We start from the raw sequence: 8,523 nt of genomic DNA on the forward strand, positions 1-8,523 counted from the left end.
CCTGCGCCGCCCCGGGGGCGGGGCCTGGTGGGTTGGGACCCGCCCTTTTAAAGGGCCAGATCCGTGCCTGAGCGCCGTTCTTCACCCTCTCCACCTTCTGCGCCCGTTGCTCCGCCCACGGCCCGTCTGGCACCTTCTTGTGCAACCAAAGGGTGGAGAGGTACAGCACAAAGTTGGGAGACCCCTGGGGGAGCACTGGGCTGAGACTGCAGTTCTAAGTAGCTAGCAGTTTGGCTACGGCTGACTTAGCCTGTGAATATAAAATGTCATTTCGCCTCGGCCCCGGTTGCTTGGCTCTGAAAGGAGGAGGACCGAGCCGAGCCGGCGTGGCGCAGCATCCCGGTGATCTCCGTGTTCAGGAGGCTGAGGGAGGAGGACGGCCACCAGTTCTAGGCCAGCCTGGGCTACAGAGCAAGACCCTGCTCAGAAAGCCTAACGAAAATAAATAGAGAGGGGCTGGGGACTTCGCTCAGTGGCACAGCGCCTGCCTGGCAAGTGCAAGGTCGTGAGTTCGATTTCTGGTACCGGAAGAAAAGAAAAGAAAAGAAATAGAGAGAGGAGGAGGAGTTGGAAGGTTTCCCAGGTCACATCCTGTGAGAGTGGACTCTAGTCCTCATGTCTGTGGCCGCCCCACGGCCTGGGCACCAGGGCCACCTGCAGTCTTTTTCTGAGGCCTAGGGAAGGCTCCTAAACAAGGGAGAGCTTGTCTCAAGCCTGTGACACTTCCCACAGGGGTCTTGAGCAGAAACAGCCCTAAGAGAAGGGGGTCCTCTCCCTGTGCCCACACGCACCCCAGGGAAAACACTCAGAGTTCCGGTTCCCAGGACCCGTGCTGCCCGCAATCAAGATGCAGGCAGCTCGGGCGCAACGCCTAAGGCCCAAAAGCGCGGGGACATTCAGCCTGTGACTGTCTCCACCTCACCTATAAAGTGACTGTGATAATAAAACAACTCTGGAGTGAAGGTCAGTCAGCAGGGAACTGGGTAGACTTCCACACCTGCCATTTACCAGCTGTCCTTAGACCCCGCTCCATTTGCTTGGCGTTCTGCACTCTAATGGAAAGCCTTAAACACGTTCACTGCTAAAACTTTCCCTGGATTGCCAAAACCCAAGTCATCCAGTGACCCTAAGATAACATCTGAGTAGGGCGCGCCCCTCCTTATTGTAGTCCTGTCCTCGATGAGCACAAAACATGTGATCGTTGTGAGGTTTAATCTGCCTGCAGAATTACAGGAACTGGCCCAAGGAGATCAGGGTCAATCAAATGTTCCAGCCAGAAAAGAGACAGTCCTGGATGAAGAAGACTCACTCAGGGCGCAGCTTTCCTGCCGTTGCCCCACTGTCCCTCCCCTCCCATCCTGTGGAGCCCTTCAGTAGACTCCAGTTCCCCAAATGGTCTTTTATTGGGGGACATAGCTCGCCCCATCCCACCACTGCTGTATCCTCTGGCTGTCAGCCCTTCTTTCCAGTCAGCTCTTGTTTCCTAATACTGGCTTTTGAAAGGCGGGAAGACAGTCTTGGGATCCACAGCCAGCGGGCAGCATGGCCCCCGGAAGAGGTTGAGTTCCAGACCCTTGCACAGGGCCTAGCTGGGTGGCTTTGGGTGTGAGGAAAACACGAAGCTCAGGCGCTTGCCCTCGCTCAGGCAGGGGCTTCCTCTGTTGGGGTTTGAATCTATATCCCCACAAGGCTCACTCACTGAGGTGGGGTTTTGGAAGGTTATTGTATTATGGCGGCTGATAGCCAATTTGCTATTAGGAGACAGTCTCTGGGGTGCAGCCTGGAAGGGTTGATCTCTCTCCTCCCTTCTCTCTCTGCCTCCTATTGGCCAGGATAGAAGCAGCTTTTCCCCTACCAGGGCCCTGGGCCATGCTGTTTTCTGCCTTGGAGCCAGCCAACCATGGACTGTAACCGTGAACCAGAATAAACCTTTCCACCTTTACCAAGCTTTTTTTTTTTTTTTTAACCAGGAATTGAACTCAGGACCTTGTGCTTGCCAGGCAGGCGCTTGTGCTGCTGAGCTATACCCCCGGCCCTCCACCTTTAAATTGTGGGGCTCTGGTGTTGTCTGAGCAATGAGAAAGAAAGGTGGAATTCCATTTGGGGTGAAATAAACAGAGAGATAACTTCCCCATCCTCTCTCCTACTACAGAATTCCGTAATAACACTTGCTGAGGGGTGGGAAGTCTAGGGTAGAGCCCCGCATCTGCCCCTCACCCCCGGGCCGTAGCAGCCCACGATATCCCCACTTTACAGGTGCCGGACTGAGGCTGCGCAGGGCTGAGGGACTTGCTCAGCACTACACAGCTGGCCACTGCAGACCCCAAAGTCAAATCCAGTTCTCTGAGCCCATCGTCTGCTAACGTGCAATCGAGCAACACCAGCCCAGGAGTCAGCCCATTTGGAGCAAGTTTCCCTGCCAGTTGGCAATGTAAAATAACAAGTCTGTCTGCAGAGAAATAATACCCTCAGCAAGCATGAGAACCATGGCCCAAGAAACAGACTCCAGCTCTGCTGGGTGACAGGTTCTACCGTGGAAGTGGTTTCTTCAACTGTTACAGACACAGGACAAAAGGAAGTCTCCATACATTTATCCACTATGCTGGTGGGACCTTCAGGTATGTGGGCCACAGAAGTGGGGAAACTTCTACAGTTTCAGATTTTTTTTTTTTTTTTTTTTTTGGTGGTATTGGGGATCAAACCCAGGGATTTTGCACTGAGCTACATCCCCAGACCTTTTCATTTTTTATTTTGAGACAGAATCTCACTAAGTCACTGAGTTGTCCAGCCTGTGAGCAACCTTGGGGTATTTCCTGCTTCACCCTCTCCAATGCTGGGATTACAGGCATGTGCCACCACAGCCCGCTCTTCAACAAGAGTTTCATCAAGAAGTAGCATGGAGGGGCTGGGGATTTAGCTCAGCGGCAAAAGTGCCTGCCTGGCAAGCGCAAGGTCGTGAGTTCGGTTCCCGGTACCAGAGAAAAACCAAAAAAAACAAAAAAACAAAACAACAAAAAGAAGTAGCATGGATGTTCGGTCAGATGCAGGAGTTGATAGTAAATGGCTACTAAAAGGGACCAGAGCTAGCCAGAAATAACTTGCCTACTGACCCACAGTATTCTGTCTCTCCAGTCACTTTGCTCTGGTCACACAGTCTACAGACTTGAACAGAGACTGGTTCTTCAAAGACCTTAGATTCACACTGTAAATCAAGCTCCAGATTAAACAAACCAAGAGGTCAAACAGCTCCATCCTGTTCAGCCTGGCTGGATGATTTTTTTCCCTCACATTTACAGATTTATTTATTTATTTTATTTCAAAGGAAAAAAATTCCAAAACAATATGATAGGAGGGTAACAACCGTTAATACATTGCATACGGTTATTTTTAAATGAGTTACTCAGAGTACAAGATATCAGCATTTAATTGTCCAAGGTTTATTAGCACGAACTTATCCTTTCAGTGAACTAAGGGAAATCAGTAGTATAACTATCTTAAGTATCTTTTATATGTATATATATTTTTTCCTTTTGCTTTTCCCTTCCTTATTTTTTCCATTCCCCGTCTCGGTTACTTTTCTCTGGTTGCTGGGACAAAATACCTGACACCTAAAATGAAGGAAGGGAAGGTTTATTTAGCTTACAGTCTGTGGAGGTTTCAGTCCATAGTTGGCTGGCTCCAAGGCAGAGTGCCACATGGCAGAGGAAACAGTTCACGGCGGCGGCGGTAGATAGCAAAGGCAGCAAGCACAAAAAGGGAGGAATGGCGGCAAGTAGCCTCTTTTCCTCCGTTACATATGCAAAACTATCTGCCCCAGGGTGGGTGTAGCTTTCACATCCATAATCAAACTCTTAAAGCCCGCCCCATGACCGCATGAGGCTTTGCGGGGGACGCCCAGACACAAACCATAACCCCCTCAAACCAGTTTCTCTATCCTTTTGAAATTTCTTCCCATTTTACAATAACTATTGTACATTTTGGATCTTATTTACTCTTTCAGCTTCTCGAACTAGAAAGATAATACGATGTTTACACATTTGCATCTGATTTAGTTCAATTCTGGGTATGGTCTCAAGTTACATCCATTTATCTATAAAAGTCTCCAGTTGATCCTTCTTTATGGCTGAATAATACTCCATTATATAAAAAGACCACATCGTTTTTATCCATTCCTTGGTTGGTAGGCATTCGGGTTGTTTCCAAGATCTACCTATTACAAATTGTGCTGCTAAAAACATAGATGCACATATATCACTGTGGTCATTCTTCTGGGAAGATACCCAGAAGGGGAATAGGTAGGTCAAATAGGACCTCCAACCCTAGTTTTTTGAGGAATCTCCACACTGATTTCCATAGTGGCTGTGCCAGTCTACACTCCCACCAACAGTGGAGAAAGGTTCCTTTTTCCCTCCAGCCCCTCCAGCATTTGTTATTGGTTGATTTCTTGATAATAGCCATTCTTTCCGGGGTGAGATGGAATCTCAGTGTTGTTTTAATTTGCATCTCTTGAATGACCAGTGACATTGAACATTTTTTCATATATTTATTTGCTGTTTGTATTTCCTCATCTGAGAAATGTGTATGCATCTCAGATGCCTATTTTTGGATTGGATCTTTAAATTTAGGAGGTCTGATTTTTTTTGGGTTCTTTATACATTCTTTTTTTTTTTTTTGTCTTTTTGAGACAAGGTCTTGCTATGCAGTTCAGGCTGGCCTTCAGCTTACTTTGTAGCCCAGGCTGGTCTTGAGCTCACAACGATCCTCCTACCTCAGCCTCCTGAGTGCTGGGATTACAGGCATGTGCCACCATGCCCAGCTTTATACATTCTTGATAGTAATCCTTTGTCTGAGGAATAGCTGGCAAACATATTTTCCCACATTGTATGTTGTCTCTTTACTTTGTTGGTGGTTTCTCTTGCTGTACAAAAATTTTTTAATGAGATAAGATCCTAGTTGTGATTTTTTGCGATAGTTCCTGTGTGATCAGGGTTTTATTCATAAAGTCTTTGCCTACACAAATGGCTTCAAGAGTTTTACCTATCTTCCAGCAGATTTAATGTTTCTATCTTAATATTTAGATCTTTGATCCATTTTGAATTTAGTTTAGTGCATAGTGAAAGATATAGGTCTAATTTTAATCTTCATCATGTGAAAAGCCAGTTTTTCCAGCACCATTTATAAGATAACTGAATATGTCTAGTGTTGTTTCTGCATCTTCTAGTCTGTTCCATTGAGCTTTGGGTCAGTGTTTTTGCCAGCACCACACTGTTTATATCATCATAGCTTTATAGTATAATTTCAAATCAGGGATTGTGATGCTCCCTGCCTTGCCTCTGTTGCCCAAAATTGCCATTGTGGGGCTGGGGATTTAGCTCAGCAGCACAGCACCTGCCTGGCAAGCACAAGGTTGTGAGTTCAATTCCTGCTACCGGAAGAAAAACAGACAAAAAACCAAAATTGCCATTGCTATTCTAGGTTGGTTGGATGATTCTTGTAGGAGAATCATCATCCAGTCTCCTTTAAGAGCCAGATCCAAGCCAGGCATAGTGGCATACACCCATCATCCCAGCACCATAGGAGGCTGAGGCAGAAGGACTGCAAGTTTGAACCTACCCTGGGTAAACTTACAAAGACTGTCTCAAACAGAAAAAAGGACTGGGGATGTAGTTCAGTGGGATAGCACTCGTCTAGCACATGTGACACCTTGAGTTAAAAAAAAAAAATCCACCTGGCTCTGGCTTTTCTTTTTGCAATGACAAGGACAACAACAGAATAGAAAATACTAAAATATAATTTTTTAGATTTAGCTGACATACAAGAGGGGAGAAAGTACATGTTTACAAAGTGAATGTATCCAACACATAGCTCAAGGTCTAGACCATTATCAACATCCCAGAAGTCCTGCCTCAAAACATAACTTTTATTTTTTGTTTGTTTGTTGAGACAGGGTCTCACTATGTAGTTCAGGCTGGCCTTGAAGCCACTCTGTAACCCAGGCTGGCCTCCAACTTGTGATCTCCTGCATCAGCCTCCTGAGTACTGGGATTACAATCATGTGCCACTACACCCAGCAAAATATAATCTTTATAAGTTTTGTATTAATCTTCCAGCATGCCTTTCATATCTATGGTTTGAACTTTCTGACACACACACACACACACAACCAACACACATAAACTCCACAATGTCATAGATTTTGGCTAGGCACAGGCAAGTGGAAAATTGCGTAGCACAAAGCGAGGGCCAAAAATATTTATGGAGCAGGGCATGGTAGAACAAGCCTGTAATCCCAGCACTTCGGAGGTTAAGACATGAGGATTTCTGTGAGTTTGAGGTCAGCTTGGGCTACATAGCAAGACCCTGTCTCAAAGAAAAACAAAAACAGAAAAATACCTGTGGAATTAATGAGAGCGCATTATGGGCTGTAAAGGTATTGCTTCTGTGGCGTTTTTGTTTCAGTGGATGTTGTGTCTTCATGTAATATCTACTTTCCACCTATCACAGCGTAAACATTCAGAAAGTCACCCCTACAACTTGAAAACACCTTGTGCCTATGGGGAACCATACCAGGGAGCCAGGAGGAGGAGCACTGTGCAGACCCGCACGACTTCCGCATCCGGGGACCTGGCTGAAATGCAGGTTCCGGTTCCGCAGGCTGCGAGGGGATGCCGAGCTCCAGCACCACTGTCACTCTCTCTCAGGTGCTGGCCCACAACCGCATCTTGGGTAGCAAGACCTTGGACGCGGAAGTTCTCAATGCTGCTGCATATAATCACAAGGAAAGCTTTAAAAACCACTGTGCCCCACCTAGCGCCATTAAACTGGAGTCACTGGGGCGGGGCTCAGTGTCCAGGGCTCTAGAAGCTCATCAACGGGTGCCAAGGGGCAACCGGAAGTGCGGGGCCCTGGCGAACATATAAACTTGGGCAGGCAGGGGGAGGGGCCGGATATTTTGGTCTTTGTTCCCCAGCATCCTCTGGGGGCCCGAAAGATGACCGAACTGAAGCCCGAGAGAGCGGAGGTGCGGAGTAAGGGCCGGGGTCTGGGCTGCCACTCTTACTGAACAAAGGCAAAGGGTTTCAGAGTCCGGAAGAGGCCATCAGCTTCTTAGTGAAGGTGGAGGGAGGACTCCAAAGGAATCTTGAGGCGTGAGGGGATCTGCTACCCCAGGCCTTGACCCCCAGGAGCAAGACCAGACCGGGCCCCCACCTCGGCACCCAGGCCAGAGAGCACTGCCCCCAAGCAGTTCAGTTTTCGAAACCTTACTAGGGCACTGGGAGGCACCGCCGCTGCCAGCTGCGCCCACACACCTGCCCCCCTGGAGCTAGAGTCAGAGCCGGATGAGTCAAGGGATGATGAAACCCTCAGGTCAGTGTGGGGTGTTTGTTCCCGAAGGAAGCACCGGCGAGCCCTGGGTTCTGCTGCCCCCTGGCGGACACCTAGAGTTAGGGTTGGTAACCGGTTAATGGATGCGTGTGGACTAAGGGTTTGTGTTGTGCTCTGGCAGTGTCAGAACGATCATGTGAGACGGGGCTCGATCTACTCATCAGGAGTGTCCAGTGGGGACTCAGGACTGATCGTATTAAAGACCGACAGCCGGGCGTGGTGCCGCGCACTTGTGATTCCAGCTCTCTGGGACGCTCAGGCAGGGGGATCGAAAGTTTTGAGTCCAGCCTGGGTAATTTGGTGAGACCCTGCCTCAAAAATAAATAAAATAAAATAAAATAATAAATAAAAATTTTAAAAGGAAAATATAAATAAAGGCTGGGGTCTTTTATCCTTTACTGTAGCTGCCTGAAACCTCGCTTTACCTGGAACCCCTGTCCCAAGTGTAGACTTGTGTAGTGGTCAGGCTTACCTTCAATCAGCGAAGTGTTTTCTCACTCTCGTACCCTTCTGCCGCTCCTCTGGCCTTTGCTCAGCTCTCCTCACCTGGAGTGTAGGCGCTGCACGTCCTTGGCTGTGTTCCGCTTCCTCCTCCCAAGCAAGCCCGTGCCTGATGCCGTTCTGGCCGCCTCTCCCTCCACTACGAAAGCTCCCTTCTGTGCCCCCCACCCCTGACATGAGTTCATCCGGCCTCCTGCACACAGCTCCCTGCACGGGGCTGGCCTGGGTGCTGGTGTCCAGCGGACCACCAGACGTCTGCCCTCAGTCACACTGGCCCCAGGAGGTGACAACAGAACCCCATTGCAAATCCTGCCCCCTTTCCCCTACTTCTCTGACTCACTTGCCCAGAAATTTAATTCAGGTTCTTTTGTTTTCTTGAAACCGGTCTCACTATGTAGCCCAGGTTGGCCTCAAACTTGTGATCCTCCTGCTTCGGCAGCTCCAGGATAACTGACCACACTCACAGGCTCAGGTTCCTGGACCCTCTTTGGCCCATCCCCCTCCACACTCTGTGAGGCCCGTCCAGCTCCTGGACTCCCAGCTTCCTGCCTTGCTTCCTCTCAGCACCACTTTAGTCCACCTGAATGTACCTGTCTAAGTCCTGGCTTGGCTTTCTCATTCAAATTCTGATCAAGC

At 48.6% G+C, this 8,523-nt stretch overlaps 1 long non-coding RNA gene across 3 annotated transcripts; it reads left to right on the forward strand.

Moving 5' to 3' along the window:
- The first annotated feature begins 67 nt into the window (after window positions 1–67).
- Window positions 68–7,870, forward strand: LOC102008419. 3 transcript variants are annotated; one of them, XR_001233788.1, is made up of 5 exons: window positions 68–160; window positions 2,257–2,618; window positions 6,505–6,701; window positions 7,185–7,368; window positions 7,508–7,866. It is a non-coding gene; the product is annotated as an uncharacterized LOC102008419 (long non-coding RNA). The 3 variants fall into 3 exon arrangements; XR_001233789.1 differs by having other exon boundaries at window positions 7,270–7,368; window positions 7,508–7,864; XR_260709.2 differs by lacking the exon at window positions 6,505–6,701 and having other exon boundaries at window positions 6,702–7,368; window positions 7,508–7,870.
- Window positions 7,871–8,523: the final 653 nt, after the last annotated feature.

This window comes from Chinchilla lanigera, unplaced genomic scaffold (assembly GCF_000276665.1).
Source record: "Chinchilla lanigera isolate Chin_1 unplaced genomic scaffold, ChiLan1.0 scaffold00019, whole genome shotgun sequence".
Lineage (NCBI taxonomy): Eukaryota > Metazoa > Chordata > Mammalia > Rodentia > Chinchillidae > Chinchilla > Chinchilla lanigera.